Here is a 20,655-nt window from a genome sequence, read left to right as displayed (position 1 = left end):
CTCCTGCCCTCCGCTCCCTGCTCTTCAGCGGGCAACATCGCAGGCCTTTCTGATGTGCGTGATGACCATGTGGCGCAAGCCCATGCAGAGCCACCAGAGGGCAGCAAAGCATTTCCAAAGCAGACTGGTTTCCTTTCCCTGCTCTCCTACAGCCTATTACTGTTACATCTCAACTGGCCCAAGGAAACCTAGAAACTCCAAGAAATTCTCAAGAGTAGGGCAGATCTTCAAGTGTAGAGGAGGAAAACTGCAGCCACCTTGGTAGTCTTCTTTTCCCAATGTAATTTTTCTATAATGACATTCCAAACACCTCTCCTTTTTAAAGCACCAAGCAGCTATACAGATACTACAAGGTGTCTACATTCAACAAAACAGAGCAGAAAGGGAGCAGTCTTTCTCTAGGGGTTTGTTTTGTAAAGTTGTTGCTTTTCCCACCTTGCTCCCATCTACTCTGAAATCATGGAACTTGGAATAACGAATTATGATGAATGCATAATAACAATGATACAACCGTTATGTCCAGATTTGTGACAACGGTCACCAGTAAGATCGCCCAGGGAGCTTACAAACAAATCAGCCAAATAAGATTCGCTATCCCTGTACAGGCGTTTAGGGAGGAGGGGTTGCTGTTGTCCTCCGTAACACCTTCGACTTCCACAGATTCCCAGCACAAACTATAGCTGGCTTGACTGTCTGTTCCTTTCATTAAGAACTAAGGATTGGTATTCTCCTTGTTTAATAGTAAAAAGTCCAGTCGCACCTTTAAGACTAACCAACTTTATTGTAGCATAAGCTTTCGAGAACCACAGCTTTCTTCATCAGATGAGAGTGTTGCATTTCTCAAAAGCTCATGCTACAATAAAGTTGGTTAGTCTTAAAGGTGCAACTGGACTCTACTATTTTGCAGCTACAGACTAACACGGCTAACTCCTCTGGATCTATGCTTGTTTAATGGCCACCTATCTTGAGGTGGCCGTTCTGGCCACCTAAATTCACACCACAGAAACATTGAGACTAGACTTCTGTATTGCACTCTACATGGGTCTCCCCTGAAAGTCAACTCGGAGACCCCAGTCGTTGCAGAATGTCACAACTCGATTATTAGCGAGAGCTGGACGGACCATGCACATGACTCCCATTCTGCAGTCACTCCACCAGCTACGTATCAGTTAGCAGACTTGATTCAAGGTGCCGGCTGCCACATACAAGCCCTTCATGGCCTCGGTCCCTCATGTTTGTGGGATTGCCTCTCTCCATATGTGCCACTTTGGCAGCATGGCTCACCTGAACAGGACCTTCTGCAGGGGCCACCCTGCAAACGGGCCAAATGCACAGGTGACTGTGTACTTGCCCTACACCTTACGGAAGAGCCTGTTTGATATTAGAAGGGTTCCCACCCTCCTGGATTTCCGCAGACTATGCAAAACCAAGGTATTCAAGGGGGCTTTTTTACACAGGCAGGAAGGCTGTGCTGGAAGGAAATAGTTCAGAGAGAGGTTTTGGCAAAGGAACAGGGGCTGTAGACTATGCTGCTGTTTACTGTCTGTTGCTGTAAGTCTGCCTCTACTGGGTAGTTTCCACATCATTTAATATGTCACGTTAAATTGCTTATGTCTGGTTTCAGCTCTGTATCGGATTTCTGCTCGTTTCCAAATTTCTGCTATCCTTACCCTGTTGCATTGTTCATTGAACGTCCCGGCCGTTGATCACGTTGACTGACACTGTGTGATCCGCCTTGAGTCCCAGTGAGAAAGGGGGACTACAAATAATTCAAAAAATACAAAGTAGTAAAGATTGGTTGTTATCCTGTGAGGAGGACCAGGGAATGAAAGTTTATTTATTTATGCTATTTGTAGTCTGCCTTCCATCCTTCCGAGGTCGGTAAAATGAGCACCCAGTTTCCTGGGGGTGAAGCGTAGATGACTGGGGAAGGCAGTGGCAAACCACCCCGTAACAAAAAGTCTGCCAAGAAAAGGTCGTGATGCGACGTCTCCCCATGGGTCAGTAATGCCTCGGTGCTTGCACAGGGGACTGCCTTTACCTTTTATTTCATTTATAAGATGCTCGGATTCCAATGAGCGGTGGTCCGACCCCTGCAGAAGGCCCGTAAATTCCACATACATTTTAGCGAGAAAGGCAGACTATAAATGCGGTAAATAAATCAATAAAGATATGTTAACGTGCGGCCCCTTTTATCCTGTAGCTGAGGGCACCTTATTTTGCATTCGCTCCTGCCCTTCTTCCATGGAGCTTGGAGCGGCATTGCCCAGTTAGTGGCAATGAGGAGGGGGGGCACAGCGGTCCTGGCCTGGGGGGCCCTGCAGCTGGGCAAGTCATGAGACTTGCTTTCAGGGAATGTTTGGCTTTTACTTGGATCTGGGGCGGGGGCAAAGGAATCTTTGCTGGAAGGGATTTGGTGTCTCTTGCCAGGACTATTCATAGCTGCCCAGCTATAAGTTAACCAGGAGGGATAAAATTATCTTGAAGAGGCAGTTCTGGAAACAATGACACAACGCCCTTGATCTCTGCGAATTCACAGCTCTGCCTCCTGCAGTCTGCATCACCCAGGAAAGAAGCAAGGAAAAGAAAGATGGGGATGGAGGAAAGGAAGGGGCACAGTTCTTGCACGGGCAAGCAGCTGCCACGAAGCCACCCCTGTGTGCCCATAGGGTGGCACCGAGAAGTGGGTGCTGAGGGGTTCTGCAGGAGAGAAGCTCTGCTATCCTTTCCTAGGCCTGCTCTGCCGCCCACTTGGCTTAGACCTGCCTGGCAGCACTGGTGCCTTGCTTGAACCAGCCCTGGCGCTCTCGTCCTTATCCTCCCAGAAGAACCTGGCACTGCCTGTTGTAACGTACAATGTCAGGTGCTGCTTCTCTATTTCCGCTGTGTGCACGCCCAGAGCTGACACCAACACCCAGGCCAGGGATGAAGCCCCAACCTGTGCAGAGCTCTGAACTGCTTCGGGAGCCCCCGCCCCCTGCCCATGCACCAGCAGGAGAGCTGCGGAGTGTGCAATCCACCTGCTGCTCCCGCCTCTCCTTGTGCGCCCCCACCTCTCTGCCGCTTGGGTCTGTGTGAGCAGCGCATGTGGCAGAGCGGAGTCGGCTTCCAGGGAAGGAGGCTGTAATGGCTTTGGTGGCCGGGTGCCACGCAAGGGAAGGCGATCGGAGCTGGCAGCAGTCGGGGGAGTCCATTACAGCTTAAAATAAGTCCGCTCTTTCCCATTCTCTCCTTTACATCATCTGCAAGTACCCACCAAGCCTATGCTGGGGCCGCCTGCCTCTTCTTCCCCCACAGGAGAACTTTGGGAACGACTGCAGGCCACAAAAGGACGGGAGAAACCTTCCCAGGCAGTCCCCTAATACCCTTAAGTGGAACACGGATCCAGAGGAGCTTGCTGTGTTAGTCAGTAGTGGCAAAACAGTAAAGAGTCCAGTAGCACCTTTAAGACTAACCGACTTTCTTGTAGCATAAGCTTTCGAGAACCACAGCTCTCTTCGTCAGAATTCCTGAAGGCAGATCTGCCATGAAAACTCCTCGGCTTCTACACTCCAAACACACGGAGCATTACCAGCTCCTCACTTCGGGTGCTGGCTGGGGCAGGTTTGCCTGCGTGGCTTGGGCACAAATAGCCCCGTCTTTTGCCCCACTCTGCCCAGTGGGGAAAAGACCCTGACTGGAACACTGTGCTTTGGAAGACATGAAGACATGAAGCCGCTTCTGTGGGGCTGGGCCCTCTAATCAGACTGGAAGGTCTCGGGCAGAGGTCTGGCGCATCGCCTGCCACCTGATCCTTAACGGGAGATGTGTGGGTGGGTGGGTGGGTGGTTGGTTGGTACCTACTTTGCTTCTCTCACCGAGACTCAAGGTGGATCGCACAGCGTAAGGCAAAACGATCAGCAGCTGGGGCATTCAATAAAATGCAGAAATTTGAAAGCAAGCAGAAATCCAATATACAACTGAAACAACGCTAAACCTTAGTGGTTATCTTGCTGGGCTGCAAATCAGCACTCGGCTGGTTGGATTCCCACTCGCGCCATAAGCTCAGCAGGTGGCCTTGGGTCAGCCACTCCTCCCAGCCCAGCCCCCCAGCTGCATTGTGGGGATAATAAGAACACGGACTTTGTTCACCGCTCTGGGTGAGGCACTAATCTGTCTGGAAGAGCAGTATATAAATGCACTGCTGTTGTTATTATTATTATCATCTCTTCTTTTATTTGGGCTGATAGCACCCCCAGAGTCAGAGAAAACAACAACAGCACACACAAACTCACACAGAGACACACTCTTCCAGAGAGAGGGGCTTTCCACCACTGCCTAAAGGGGTTTGAGGTGAGGGCTGTGGCAGAGGATCCCCAGGGAAAGTGAATCCTTGAAGGCGTCTCTGTACGCTGCATGTTCAGGGTTGGTGCATGGCTGGTCCTAGTAGCTTACACAGGTCATAGAGAAGATGGAAGTCTGTCCGGGGCTTGTTGGGCTCCCCTAAATTCCCTTAAGCTTAATCGAAGACCATCATGGGAACTCTGCCTGAACGACTACGGGAGCAATCCTGAGATGTGCCCCAGATATCTCCCGCCATCCCAACACTCGGAAAACTGCCACTGGGCTTTGAGCTACTTGTGGCTCCCATAGAGGCAGCTCTGAGGACTGGAGAATGTAGCAGGGACATCCCGTCATGGGCCACTGTGGAGCTGCCTTCCTGACAACCCGCTCCCACAAAGAGCAAGCCCACCAGTATACTCCGAGTCTTACCTGAGCACCCGCTGGTGAAAGAGATGTCATCCACAGCAATATCATGATTATAAAACAGAGCATACCTCCCCAGCAGTAACATACTTACAGCAACAATCCATATGCAGTAGTATAATCTAGAGTGCCTAAGCAAATGTAGCCCACCCTTGCTCTGCTCTGGGTGCCACGATTAAGGTGAAAGAGGACTTTTTAAAAATGGTGGCAGCACACCCTCAACAGCAGGGCAAGCCCAGTTTCTTCCTGACCTTGCAACTGACGTGGCCGTGGCTCTGCGGCCGACCATCTGCTCGCAAAGCAGAAGCTCCCTGCTTGCGATCCCTGGCAGTTCCAGTTGGAAGAAACGGGCAGTCGGTGGGCGAAAGGCCTCTGCCTGAGAGGCCAGAGAGTTGCTGCCAGGCAGGGGGGACAGCACTGTCCTTGACAGACCCGTGCTCCGACCCAGGCAGGTGCATGTACTGATATGTTCACAATGTGTGCACTGACAAAACAAACACTTTGCCAGTTGTCAGTCTCCTCACCGCTGCCACGCTGCAGGCTGGCTTGAATGCAATGAAGATGCTTCTAAACCAAGTCCCTCTGCTCTTAAAAAATGTCAGCCTTCAAGGAGGAAGTTGGTAGCAGGAACTCCGAGGAGGCGTGGCAAAGGGCCAGACGGCACATTCTGTTTATTCCAATTATTATTCTGGGAGTTGGAATCATGCTGATAGATATGAGGTGAGGTGTCATGTATGCTAGCATACCTGCCATGATTGTATTCTGCATTTTGTACTGATCAATGCTGTTTGCCAGAGTTATATGCTGTATTCTGTGTGGATCATATGAGAGAGTGTCTTAACTGCTAATATTAATGCCAGGAGAGCCAGGGGGCCTCTTTGTTATCTGTTGAAAATATGTACTTTCACTTCTTCCAGAAAGTGTCCTTGAAGGAGAGCTGCTAGCAGCGGACGTTGTATCTCTTCCCAGAGACGGGGATAGTTTGCTTTGTACTTTATGTAGTCTAAACTAATCCGTTCCCATGTAACCCCTTTGGGGTTTCGCGCCAGAATGTCAATGGACCCCGAAGGGCGGGAAGTTTGTTTGAATGGTCACTTCTGCCAATTGCCACCTTTGGGTGAACCCCTGTACTGCATGGAGCTCGACAAAGCTGCTTCAGCTGGAGCGCCTGAGTGTTAACTGTGGAGGGCTTGAGGGACCCGACTGCCAGGGACGGACATGAGGGGTGTGATTGATCTGTTGGCTAGAAAGTGAGGGATCTGCTAGATTTATGTGGACTGGTGGGTGCCTGCAAAGGCCCAGAAGTTTGCACTGGGAACTCCTGCAGGGTTTTTTTGCTAAGTTAAAACAACCAAAGGACACGGGATCCGCTGACCTTGGGACGCGGTGCTACGGGAAGAGCATTTTCCCTCTTCCTCAGATGCCATTTCTCTGATGTAAATCACACCCACGCTCACACCTGGCGGATAATATACAGGTGTGCACACGGTGCTGCCCTTCCGCGCCGAATATCCCACCTTCTTCTTGCCTCCTGGGGAGCTGACGGGCTGCCAATCAATCCATCAGACAAATTCATCACGCGGCGCTGTCAGCAGCACGACCCTGACTGGCAGATCTAGGGCTGCTGCTGGCCTCGAGGGGATCTTTCAGCAGAGAGAGGCGCAAGCGCCCCGGGGAAGCAGCGCAGCCTTGACGGAGCCCGCGGCCGAGCCGTCTCCGCAGCGCGCCCAGCTGACCCCTTGCGCCTGCAGCGCTTCGGGGCGGCTTCTCCCCTGGGCGTCTGGGCAGGGCGGGCGGCTGCGGTTGTCGCCGAGGCTGTGAGCCCGCAAGAGCCCCCGCCGCGACGGGCCAGACCCCAGCAGAGCTCCACCCGGCCGTCTCTCGCAGCTGCAGGCGCGCCGGGGAGCCTCCGGAGAGCTCTCCTTGCGCGGAGGAGGCTCGCAGCGCGGCTGCACGTCGGCAGGGCTTAGCCCCGGCGCGGTGGCTGAATCCTCCCGATGCTTCGGTACGATTTCTTGCCAACGTCTGAACTGGGCACCGGACTTTGGCCCAGCCCGGGCACGAAAGCATGTTGTTCTCACCCACCCACCCCGGAGCGCCCTGCCCGGACACGCTGCTCTGCCGGATCCCCCAGCAAGGGGCTGCCCGCTTGGAGTGTCCACTTCGCAAGGGGGCGCTGTGCTCCCTCCCTTGGGCCCCTCAAGCGGAATCCATCAACTCCTGGGGTCCTGGCGAGACCCCCAGGCTCAGCCAGTTTGGTGCAGTGGTTAAGAGCTCTGGAGAGCCGGGTTTGATTCCCCACTCCTCCGCTTGAAGCCGTCTGGGTGGCCTTGGGTCAGTCACAGCTCTCTCAGAGCTCTCTCAGCCCAACCCACCTCACAGGGTGTTTTGTTGTGGGGATAATGATGGCATATTTTATAAACCGCTCTGCGTGGGCATTAAATTGTCCTGAAGGGTGGTATATAAATCGAATGTTGTTGTTGTTGTTGTTGTTGTTGTTGTTGTTGTTAGGATGGAGGAGTCAGCGGCTAGACTGGCTGGCAGCCCGGGCAGGGGCGGGGGCGGGGAGAGAGTTGGTCAGGGAGCTGTATTCTGGTGGGTCGCCATGCTGGTCGGTCTGCCGTCGAAGAGCGAGAGCCGAGCCCAAGAGCGCCTTGGAGACCAACTGGATCGCTGGGGTGGCAGCTTTGGGGAGCGAGCGCTCCGACTCTGGAAATCGAGTTGGTCTCGAAGGAGCTACTGGGCTCCCATCTTGTTCTTCTACCTCGTCTATAGTAATTGAAATTTATATATGTGAAACTATAATTGAAAAGCAGGATTTGAAACTATAATTGAAAAGCAGTGACACCTTAGAGACCGACAAGATTTTCAGAGCGTAAGCCTTCCAGAGTCAGAGAGCTCCCTGCCTCGGGAAAGGGGGAAATACATTTCGTGTGCCTGGTATTTTTAGTGGAATGTTACTATTTCAGGGCTGCATTTCTCAAGCAGACCAGGGAAGTCTGGTTTCTGGGGTGTCGAGCTGTTCCTTTAAACAAGACGAGTGAATTCCCGGCAGGACTTTAAAAAGTTGGACTTTGCCTCTCCAAAGTGGTTTCAAGTAATAACCAGTTCTGCAACTGAATTCAAAGAGATCATTCTCTGAAAGCTTCTATTCACTGTTGTTACACCTGCGTCACACAAATCTTGTCGTATGGGTGCCCTGTGCTGAATATTGGAGGGTTTTGGCTTAAAGAAATGTACGAACTTTCATTGTCTAGCTAGTTCTGTTCCCGATTCAGCCCCATTGCACCCGCACAGAAACAAGTTAGATGACGTGTCTCTCCCCCCCCGACCCCCCCCCCCCAATCATTAAGGACAGCAGATCAGGCAAATAAAGCAAAATCTCTTAATGGATCACTTCTAGGCTCCTCTGGCTGCTTCCTGCTGGATTCTGCTGCTTCTTTCTTCCCCCCCCCCCCCTTTTTTTTGCTGACTGATTTGCTTTTTTGGTGAGCAGCAGGCAACCTGCTGACTGGCCCAAGAAAATGTGCGCCGCGCAGCCTCCTGCCGCGGTGCCACATCTGCTTTGCTTCATCAGTGCCAGCAGGACCGGAGCAGAGTCACCGCCTCGGCTCAATAGGAGCCCCACAGCGCAATCCGAAGCAGAATTACCTCCTCCTAGAAGGGCTATGGCTCTACTCAGGAGGAGAGAGCGTTGCAAGAAAACAGATGCACCCGGACATCCCAGACTGCTGTCTGCCTCCTCTAGACTTCCAAAGGGCTCACAGCGGCCTATCCAGCTCTCCTCCCTTCCCTTTTACCGCTCACAGCGGCCCTCAGAGGCAGGCAGGGCTAGCCCGAGAAAGCTTGACCACCCCAGGGGATTTCATGGCAGAGGACGCAGCTAAACCCAGGTCTCCACAGCCCCTCAGCTGGCCCTCTAGCCGTTCTACCAGTGTCCTGCCACATTCACATTTGCTGAAGGCCAAAAAAAACAGGCAAACCCGGCCTCTGCCTTCTGCAAGTCAAAGAGGCTGGAACGAATGCAGAATTGGCCGGCAGATTAGCACAGAAAGCGTGGCTCTGGAGGGACTCTTGGTTGATTACGGCGTGGTGGGAGTCCTCCGGTTTCAGGCCTTAATCCAGTAGGATCAGCCTCCTCTTTGCTTTCTACCACCCTCCTAACACCTTGGCCACCTGGACCTCCACAGTCAGAGGGTCAGCCCTGCCTTCCATCTGCCAAGGCTGGGGGCACTCAGAGACCGTTCAAGGGTGACTGGCAGCTGAAGCACGCAGGGAAGGTGTTGGGAATCAGCAAGCGTTTACATTCAGTCATGAAAGTGTTAAACTGTAGTTTGTGTTACTTAGTTAGAAAACTTATTTGCATGTAATCACTTACCTGTGGGGGAAGGTTTCCTGCCATAGGAGGGAGTCTCTATGCTTAGTTCCAGAGGAGTTAGCCCTGTTAGTCTGTAGTAGCAAAATCAAAAAGAGTCCAGTAGCACCTTTAAGACTGGTCAAATATTTGACCAGTTTGTATCATGCATCTGAGGAAGAGAACTTGATTCTCGAAAGCTTATGCTGCAATAAAATTGGTTAGTCTTAACGGAGCTACTGGACTCTTTTTGATTTTTCTATGCTTAGTGAAGAAGGATTAGGAGTCTCTGTTGGGCAGCCAGTTTATGGGGGGGGGGAGGCAATTAACTGGAAAGATATACTGACATTTTATTGCTCTTTGTTCAGTCTTGACCAGTCTCTAGGATGATTCTCTAACAGTCTTGATCAGTCTCTCTAGCTAGCCAAGATGTAACCAGCCATTTCTTGTTTTATTCCAAATGTAACCTTTTATCCTTTTATGTAATAAAGTATTTTTTTTATAGAGCTAAACATGGGGAGTGTGTTCTCATTATGTCTAATGCTCAATTCCTGCTACTCTGCTACAAACTGAATATATCCTAACAGAAGGGAAGCAGGAAGGGTGGGAACTTTCATTTGCAGGGATCCACATCACCGAGAGAGACAGCCTGCGAGGAACTGACCCTGTTTGCAAAACTGCTCCTCTCCTCCTCAGACAGAGGCACAGCAGGCATACCTCCTGCTCTACTGCCTGCATTCACAGGGCTGTGTGTGTGAGGGGGAGAGAGAAGGCAACTGTGGTACCTTGAGGGCAGACGCAGCGAACTCTGCGCATGAAATATGAGCCCAGTATTGGCACGGGTTACAAAAGGTCTAGCAAGTCAAATGCTAGAATTGCTTTCCACGCCGAAGCTGCCCGCTGATGAAGGGAGCTCTGACTGTCAAAAGCTCAGACCTCGGAAATCTAGTTGGCCTTTAAGCTGCTACTGGACCCATCCCTGCTTTTCGGCTGGCCCTGAGCTCCAAATAATGAGCACACTGCTCACATTTCCCCGTTTCTTACGTAGTAAACAGGCAATATATTATGAATATATTATAAACAGTCTAAGGCTGGGTGCAGAATGGCTGCTGGGATGTACGGAAGGAGGTCTGCAGTGACGGTTCAGGTGCTAGCCAATAGCTGCCTGCCACAGCCCACTTCTCCTTGATTGGATTACTGTGAAAGGCTGGAGAACGGTTTATTTTCAGCCCACCCACCAAGTCACCCCCACCAGAAGCATCGTGTGTGTCTGGGAGCCAGTGGCAGCGGCAGCAGCCCTCTCACGCTGTTTCCTTCATTCATGTTATTTCTGCCCTGGAATAACCAACCCTGTCTGAAGTGGATGCCCCCCCAGCCCCCACACATGCTGACAGTAAACTCCATACTCTGAGAAACAGCAGGGCATCCAGCTACTTCCAACGGACTCCCCTTCCAACCAAGAAACTCCACAATCCCAGCAAACACTAACATCAAGACACCTGGCAGGGTGGCCGGCTGTTCTCTCCGCATCTACAATTAATTGTAATTTATGTGGAGGTGTACTTCCACAAAAAAACCTGACAGGCCCCTCGTCCCTGCAGGGCCCCTGAGCTTTAGCCTAGTCGGCCTTATGGATAATACAACCCTGACTTGGAGTAAAACAAACTTCTAGAAGTAAATGAGTTGTTCCTGTAACTCACCGTCTGTTTAAACTTTTGCTGCTTTCTCATCCCCATACGTAAGAGTCCCTGGTTGTTTGGACAGAGTGAGGTCCTCAGCATTTTGCCAGATGTAGCTCTCACGCCTGCACGGCTCAGCAATAGAGCCCGTGTAGCTTCCCAAGCAGAAGGCCTCAGGTTCCAACCCGGGTGTGGAACTCCAGGAACCAGCCAGGTGGAATCTTTCACCCCACTGCGTCTGCTGAATCCCAGGCCCAACAAGATGTATGATCTTTTCGCTGGGCTTGTAAGACAGAGATGTTCCACCAGGCATACAGCTGAGTCTGGGTTATGTGAGCCTTCCTTCCAGTCTCCCGTTGTGGGGAGGTAACCCCCTCCCCAGTTTTCCATCAGCAAGACCACTACTGTTCCTCACCTCCCACCCCACAGAAATGCTTTATTGGGGCTGTGTAAATTGAGGCCGCCATCCAGAGTTATTTTTATGACTTATGTATGTCTATTTATGATTTTGATGTTAATTTTAATGTAAATTTTGATGTTGATGTTACCCGCTCTGAGCCCGTGCGCAGGGAGAGCGGATGACAAGTTCAATCAATGAATCACTCTGATACTCAGGTATGCTGCCTCTAAACCTGGAGGGTCGTCACAGCTGGTACTATCTTTGGTGTGGTTATACAGCATCCATTAAGGCCTTCTAAGCTAGCAAATCCCAGGGGGTTGACTCCGCATCCTTTAGTGTATCTTTCTGTCCTGCTTGCACCGAAGCCTATTTTTAAAAGGCCACAGAAGTGCTGGGTTGAGTCTCTGCACGGCAGTGAGGCTGGCCGAAGTTCCAAGGCTCCTTCTACAGCGCCGGGCAGGCAAACAAGGATTTTTAATTCTCCCGTTGTCTCAATGACAAACCGAAACTGCCAAGCCTGGCCTGGAGTTGACGTGAATTTATTTATAAGGCGGACTCAGAGCTTGGAGCTTGCCTGGATTTTATTTATAAGGTAGATTTGATTTTACGATTTCCCCCAAATTGATTCTGTTTGGCTCCACGAAAGGGGACCTATTTATTTATTGCCAATCCTTGCACGTGGCAAGTTGCCCACAACATTTAGGCTGAAAACGCGAGTCCTGTTTGACGGGCTCATTTAAAAGCCATCAACTTCTCTTAACGGTTCCCTGAGGCTCAGTGACTTGACCGGTCCAGGGCAGCCCCAGATGCTCTTGCAGCCTGACCCACACGTTGTTGCCATAATTTTGCTCTCTGCAGCACCCCCCCCCAATGTAACAAGAACTGCCACACTTAATCAGACTGAAGACCCAGATATAGCAAGACCATTCCAAGGAGAATCTCCCGCCCCTGCCCCCCCGCTCTCGTTGCTTGCCGTCTCTCATATGGGCTGTAAGAGGAAATGCCCTGGCAAAATAGGGGGGCACAGTCAGCAACCCTGGTGTGACGACATTGCTTCTGGCACAACCTAGAAATGATGTCATCACACAGGGAAATGTTCTATCATTTGCACCAAACTCTATGGTTAAACCAGAGAGTGCACACACCACTAACTTATATTCAGGAGTAGACTGTCTGTCAGAGACTGCCAGCTTAGATCTCAAGTAATTTCACTGCATGAGTCCAAGGATGCTTGAGTTAAAGTTTTTATTGATAACTAGGTGTGTGCAAAGGAACACTGTTTCGGGATTCTCGTTTCGGATATATCCGAAACGAGAATCTGATCCGGAAATGATAACCTAAGAGTTCAGTACAGAAAGACAGAATTTCTTGATAGGAATGGCTGTCCCCTCCCCCTGTTAAGCATTAAATTCATCAGGCACTACGCACTTTACTACTAGCCACTCTACTCCTCCCGAAACTAAGCTCTAAGTTCACATCTAATAAGCTGCAGAAAGTAAAATGAACGTAAACGACGTTATTGTTTTGACTAGGTCCACGGATCCTCTTCGTCTCCCTGGTAACATGGATAACTACATTCTCAGAGCTTCTCCCACAGATAACATTTCCCAGGCAGGATTCACACACACACACACACACACACACGGCTGCACTGGACCCACAAGGCTGCACTGGCACTTTTAAAGCAGGGCACAGATCTGGCCTGCAACGGTAACCCCCCCCCAATGAACCCCATGGACCCCTCAAAGCATGGCAGGGGCCACCCTGACACCGTCTCTGCACATGGAGGTTCCTTTCACCTTTCAAGGTAAAACAAAGTCGTCGGTCGACTTCTCTTCCATGCAAATGTCCAAATCCAAATTAAAGTCATCCAAGCGAGGGGTCTTCTCCACATCCCATGCTGGGAAATCCCACGTGCTCATGGTGTGAAGAAGCGCATTCGCAGGTCCCTCCTGAACTTGCACCAATCAATTTCTGTGGATGACCACAAGTTTGCATGTTGGAGAGGACAGAAACAGCTCTCTATCGCTCTCCACTCTCTCTACTCTCTCCAAGCAATGCATAACACACACACACACACACACAAGTTGTTTTTTTCTAAACTAAAAAGCTCCAACTCCTTAGCTTTTCCTCACTCGGAAGCTACTCCAAGCCTCAGAGCTTTCACGCTGCACTTTTCTGCACTCTACAATATCCTTGTTGAGACACGGCAACCAGAACCATATGCTGACCTGGATGTGTGTGTCATGTGCCATCAAGTCGCCTCCGACCTCTGGCGACCCTATGAAGGAAAGACCTCAAAAATGTCCTCTATCATTAACAGACTTGCTCAGATCCTGCAAACTGGAGAACGTGGCTTCTTTTACTGAGTCCAGCCATCTCGTTTTAGGTCTTCCTCTTTTCCTGCTGCCTTCCACTTTTTCTAGCATTACTGACTTTTCCAGACAATCGTGTCTTCTCATGATGTGACCAAAGTACGATAGCCTCAGTTTTGTCATTTTAGCTTCTAGGAACTATTCAGGCTTGATTTGATCTAGTACACATTTATTTGTCTTTTTGGCCATCCACGGTATCTGCAAAACTCTCCTCCAACACCACATTTCAAATGAATCAATTCTTTTCCTCTCAGCTTACTTTGCTGACCTGGATAGCCCAGGCAAACCCAATCTTGTCAGATCTCGGAAGCTAAACAGGGTCAGCCTTGGTTAGAAAATAGATGAGAGACCTCCAACAAAGACCAAGGTTGCTCTGCAGAGACAGGCAACGGCAAACCACCTCTGCTACCACTTGACGGCACTTTCCACCACCAACAACCAGAACTGCTTATAGTACTCTAAATGAGGATGCACCCAGGCTTTATACAAGGGACTAGATACAGCCTAATATATTTTCGACTGCACCAGAGCAGTTGCACAAGAAGAAATGCAAGAAAAAGACCACTGTAGTCACTTGTGCCTCGTCAAACTCACTGTATCCCCACTTGTGTTTTTCTTGCTCAAGATAGTGGGCAACCAGTCCCCGGGTGTCAGAAGTGAACACAGCAGCTTCTTCTTTTTCAAAATCCAGTTAGCCGTGTTAGTCTGTAGTAGCAAAATAGTAAAGCGTCCAGTAGCACCTTTAAGACTAACCAACTTTATTGTACCATAAGCCTTTGAGAACCACAGCTCTCTTCATCAGATGCATTTTTTGTTGCAATCCTTTGTGGCTTATCCCTGACATCTGATGTATCTGACAAAGAGAACTGTGGTTCTCGAAAGCTGATGATGCATCTGACAAACAGACCTGTGCTTCTCAAAAGCTGATGATGCATCTGACAAACACACCTGTGGCTCTCGAAAGTTTATGCTACAATAACGTTGGTTAGTCTTCAAGGTGCTACTGGACTCTTTACCATTTTCAAAATGGCTCCCAAAGATAAAATAGGACTGGTAGGAGACTGTTGTATTAGATCTTGTGTGTGAATGTCATTGTCTATATGTGCAAACTCCAACGGGAGTGAAAGGTGTTGCACAAGATCATGTGGTACCCTTTGCACAAGCAGTACTACGCTAAGTAAACTTTTTTTCATTTGTGCGTTGCTGGATCTAGCTCATTGAATCCCCACTTGGGCTTCCACTTGTTCAAGATCTTGTACAATCAGTTTCTGAGCACTGGGATATTGGAAGTGCTTGGTGTTGCGCAAAATCTTGTGCAAGCAAAACAGCACCAAATCCATTTATGTTTTTGCGTGCACATTCCTGGTTCCCAGCTACAGGCATTGCAATATTAGAAGTTTTATTTTCAATTCCTTTACGAATAATCCCCAGCATGGAGTTTGCCCTTTTTGCCAGTGCCGCTGCTCACATGGAGTCAGCATTTCCATCAAGCTATCCACTATGACCCCCAGATCCTTTTCCTGGCCAGTCAGACCTCATCAGCATATCTGCAAAGCTGAGGGGTTTTTGTCTCGATCCTTTGTGGCTCATCTCTGACATCTGATATGCTGCCTAGCGCATTTTTTTTGTGAACACATGTACTTCCTCCTCTTGGAATTGCAAGCTTGTGGGGTTTTTTATTTTTTGCTTCATAAATGCTGAATTTGAACATTGCACCTGGGCACAAGCTCTCCTCCTCCCATAGGTTCACAGGCACGAGGCTTCGCGTGTCAGGATGACCCTCGAGGAGGTTGTCTCTTGCCTGTCCCTTGTGAGAGGCACACTAGTTTAGGGCGTGGCGGCCACCCAGCCAGTCCGGCATGCTGCTCGCAGAACATTGTGCACAAAGCACAACCCATAAGCAACTGCAGGGATAGGGATACTGTGACGTTTAATGTCACAATAAAACCCCCTGAATGCAGCCCTCCACCTATAACAAACAAACGTTATACTAAATGCAGCCTGCCACATACAACCACCAACAACCGCCATTGACTTGTCTGAAAACTGTACACTTTCCTCCTTCAGGTCTTTTAAAAAGTTTACAGTACTCCATAAAAGACATTTTAATACATGTCAGATGTTGGGGCACCTTTTAGCACCTCTTCAAACAGCAGGACAGTTAACAAGGAAAGACAAATGGTCAGTGGGCAAGCCTGGCAGGTCCTGTGGCTGCATGAGAAACAGCCACGGCCCGGAGGAGCACAAAGCGGATCGCCACCAGTCCGGTCCCTGTTGTCACAATCACCACACCAGGAGGCAGGGGAAGCACAGAGCTGCTGCCCGGCCCAGCTTCATGGCTTGCCAGGATTTGAACCCAGGACTCCTACATCAATGCCCAAAACTCTGTCTTCACGCACTACAGAGCGCACAGCTTGAGTCTAGGTCCCCACCCTGTGCTTCAGTAGGACATGAAGATAGTTTCAGGCGGACAGCGGAGTCTGTCTGCAGTAGAATAAGATCCAGGTCCAGGGGTTGGTCTCTAAGGTACTACTGGAGTTGGACAGGAGTTGCAGGTCCTCGCCATTTCCCACGCACGGGATGCCCAGTTTGGATGCCTGAATGGGGAAGGGGCTTCAGCCTCTGCTACCCCCATGCTGCTGAAACAGCCCCAAGGATGGCTGTTCAGCTTGTTGGGGAAAGCACCCCCCCCCCCGGACATTTCAGGTCAGGAACTGGGGAGGGGGATAGCTGCAGCCCCCTCTCCACGTGTGCTGTGGTCCCAATCCAAACTGGGAGCCCTGTATATGGGAACTGAGGACCTCATTAAAAAGTATTACAGGGACACGGTTTCTGGCTTTGGGTTTTGGGGAGGCCAACTGCAACTTTTTCCCTGCAACCGGTGAGCATCCAAGCCTCCTTGGCTAAGAAGGATTCACCAGATTGCACCTCCATCCTTCGCCAGCACCGCTAGGATGCGCCAGAGGGCTGGATGACAACCCAAGTCCCTGGCTGGCGGTGAGATTGTACGCTGCTGGGCTTCAGTGAGGTTTGTTAAGAGACATTCATCTTCCGTCTGTTCCTCCTGCCCTCTGCAAGCAAACAAAATTCGTCAGGATGATTAATTGTCATCAGATGCAATTAATTATCCCGGGCAGTGAACTGAACTGACAGCTTGGTATTTCTCCACTGAATCTGTCCAAATCTGGGGAGGAAGAAAGGTAACACTCCATCTCGGCACTGCCCCCTGAACTTCCTCTTGTATCCACGTGCCATTCAAGACATTTTCTGTTTCCCAAAGGCAAACCCAAGGGAGCTCCGAAAATCTGGCCACCCTACATAACAGAGCGACATTTCGCTCCACCCTGAACTCTTAGGAATCAACCCTTCAGGGGCAGGAACTAGGAAGCGGGTTTTATCAAGGCACCTGCTGACACGTAGCAGGCTTCGTTTTTAAACAGCCTTCGCTGAAATCCATCCTTCTCGGCCTCCCACAGGCCATCTTTCCGCCTTCTCTGCCTGATCCCTTGACACAGCCCCTCTCAAATACAGGAAGCTGCTGCATTTCTCAAAGTCAGCCCCTGGAGCTGGCAAGGTCTGATCTGCTCTGACTGGCAGCATCTCCCCAGAGTCTCTGGCGGAGGACTTTCATATCACCCGCTGCCTGGTCCTTTGCCTGGAGATGCTCCTGGGGATTGAACCGGTGACCTCTTGCATGCAAAGCGGGTGCTCGGCCAATGAGCCCTTCAACTCACCCTTGAGAGAAGTCTCAGGGGCATGCAGTGGAGCTCAGCTCCGCAGGGGCTGGCCTCCCAGAGGCCCTCCCAGTCAGTGGCTGTTGGGAAGTTTCTCAGTCAATTAAAGGGCCAGCCTGCCCCCTCTGCTGCCCTCCCTCCAGCTTCCCCCCCCGCCCGCCCCGTGATCTTCCCTCTGTCACACTCAGCCCTTCAGAGGAGGTGCAGACTGCCAGAAGAAAGAGCCGCTTGGGCAAGTTTAGGTGCATGGCCTTGCTGGTCTGCAGTAGAGCCGCAGGATTTGAGTCCCATGGCACCTTGGAGACCCACGAGATTTTCAGAGCGTAAGCTTCCGAGAGCCAAAGCACCCCTCTTCAGGCACTAAGGTGCCATGGGACTCAAATCCCCTTTGGAAAGAAACTCAAATATCTTGGCTATATCTCCCGAAACCTCAGAGGCAGAAGGGGACGCATTCCTGTTTAAATGCTTGTTCGGACATAAAAAGTTTGAGTCCAAGACAAACACGTTTATTACTTATTTACAACACGTGAGCCCATAAATGCAGCGTTTAAGCAACAGCATACGCCCCCCCCCCATTCCATGTCCAATGCTAGGCAAGGACTAGGAGAGGAGAAGGGATGCAAAGGGTCAGATAGGGGCGTTATGTATACAGATAACTGCTTCCTTAAATCCAGAGGAGTCAGCCGTGTTATTCTGTAGTTGCAAAATACGAAAGAGTCCAGTAGCACCTTTAAGACTAACCAATTTTATTGTAGCATAAGCTTTCGAGAACCACAGCTCTCTTCGTCAGATGCATCTGATGAAGAGAGCTGTGGTTCTCGAAAGCTTATGCGACAATAAAGTTGCATCTGATGAAGAGAGCTGTGGTTCTCGAAAGCTTATGCTACAATAAAGTTGGTTAGTCTTAAAGATGCTGCTGGACTCGTTCCCATTTTGCTTCTTTAAAACAACAACCGTGGCAGTCCTTTGCAATAAGCACCTCTCCAGAAGAGCCCCCCGTGACACCCTGCCCCCCAGCCCCACCATCTCGGCCACAAGCTTCTCCTAAACCTTCGCCCCTCGTGAAATGCTTTGCAGACAAACTGAGCTCTTACAAACCAGAGAGGAACTGTTTGTCTTTAGTCATCATCGCTCTGTTGCCGACAGCATTCTCTGAGCTGCTTTTATTTATTTGTTGAGGGTTTTTTTATCCCATTTTTCTCTCTGGGGATACCAAGAGCGGACTTCAAAAACAGCAAAAGGAAGTTGAAATTAATTTAAACAAACTAAGTAAAATGTTAAAAACGGCAAAAAAAATAATTCCTCTGTATAATACTCTACAGCCACACCCTGGATGGGTCCTGGATCCCCTCGGCAGGCTGACGAAAGGGCCCAGGCCGGTGGACAAGGGCAGGTGCCCTTCAGCTCTCCGTCTTCTGCTTCCCCTACAAACGGAGGAGCCACGTCCAGCATCTTATACAACAGCAGCTATTTATGCACACAGATTTACTTGGCAATTTATGTACAGATTGCTTTTCTTTTAAAACGACCATTCAAAATGTGCCTGATGCAAATGTATCGAAGCAACAATTCACTGAAAACACCAACCTAAAAGAAATAAAAAGCAGAAAACTTATTTAGAGCAAAATCCAATGCTTCGTCGCATATCCTTTAAAGTCAAGAATGTTGGTGAACATCCCGTGACATAACAACTCACAGGCAATTTCTAGCTCACTGCACGAGATTTTTCTGCTGAAGACAGATTTTCTGCAAGAAGCTCTTGCACCAGAGGAGGCTCTTTCCACCCGAGGAATGCCCCTCAACTTGCAGAATAGATCCAGGGGAGTTAGCCATGTTAGTCTGTAGTAGCAAAATAGAAAAGAGTCCAGAAGCACCTTTAAGACTAACCAACTTTACTGTAGTGTAAGTTTTCGAGAACCACAGCTCTCTTCATCAGATGCATCTGACGAAAAGAGCTGTGGTTCTCAAAAGCTTATGTTACAGTAAATTTGGTTAGTCTTAAAGGTGCTTCTGGACTCTTTTCTAACTTGCAGAATGGATCCACAGAACCATTCAACTCCAGGGCAACATCAGTGATACGCTGACCCCTGGAACTGAGGACTGGCCTGTCCATATTCTTAAGGGTTCTAGAAACTTAAAACCAGCAGAAGGCCCCCTTGATCACTCACCGTTCGACAGACACCTGTTTGACAGACACCTTCTTGTTTCATGCAGACTGACTGTGACTGTGACTGGCGCATTCGTAATAATGTTGGGGGATTTTGACACGTTTTGAATTTTGGGGAAGAGGGAACAGAATCTTATGGTCTGATTATAAGACCTGAGGAGAGGGATCCTAAAGGATCAGGTGGTCCATGATACACGCAAGGTCCAGATTGCCTAAAGTCCGAGTTACGCAACTAGAAGGAATCCCTCAAGTGGACTCAGAAACAAACCGTCAGAGCAGCGCTCTCAGCACTTTCATGACGGGCAGCAGACAGGCATTCTGGACCACTTGATGTTTGTAGACTGTCTTCAAGGGCAGCTCCACAGTAAGCACATTGCAGTAACACAGCCAAAGCTCCTCTAAAACCATCATTTCCATTCACCACTGTGGCTGATGGACAGAAAACATCCACAGTGGACGGAGATCATCTTTGCTCTTCGCTCTAGTTTTGGCTCCCTTTGAAATTTACTGAAAACCATTTGCCAGCATTCTCGACCAAAGTCAACAACACCCATTTCAAAGTGAAAGCAAAGCAACTTTGTCAGCTGATCCTCAATGCTGTGCTTAGAAGGAACTAAGCTGCAGTTTGAACGGACAGGAATTGAAAATCCAGAGAACACAAGACGGGTCCAAAAGCACAAAGGTCTGAGAAAGATGTTTGGGCCTCAGCAACGAAGCAGCCAGCTATGTCCTGTCAGAGAGACATTTATTTTCCCTTTATTTATTTTAATAATTTCTTCCCCATTCTCTCCACCAATGCTGCCTGAGGCAGCTTACTGAGAATTAAAATGTTATAAGCAATCATCACATATTAAAATCACATGTTTTAAAAAGCAGAAGCTGGAATAACAACTATGTCCTTTGGTGGTGCCGTAAACACAGCAAGCTCCACACCAGCCAATGTCAGCTCTTTAACACGGACGAAGGATATAGGCTCTGTAATTTCTTCCAAACAGCCATCTTGCTGCTGGATCATGAGCCAGTTGAAGTTTCTGAACTGTTTCCAGAAGCAGCGCCACAAATAGCACATTGCAGTAGTCTAGCTTGGAGGTGGTTACAGAATGGATAACTGAGCCCAAATCACCTTTCTCAAGGAAGGGAAGCAGCTGGCAAACCAACCCAAGCTGGCCAAAGCTGCTACATGCCACCTATGAGATCTGA

This window comes from Eublepharis macularius, chromosome 6, assembly GCF_028583425.1.
Source record: "Eublepharis macularius isolate TG4126 chromosome 6, MPM_Emac_v1.0, whole genome shotgun sequence".
Classification (NCBI taxonomy): Eukaryota; Metazoa; Chordata; class Lepidosauria; order Squamata; family Eublepharidae; genus Eublepharis; species Eublepharis macularius.
Note: the sequence above shows the minus strand (reverse complement) of the source record.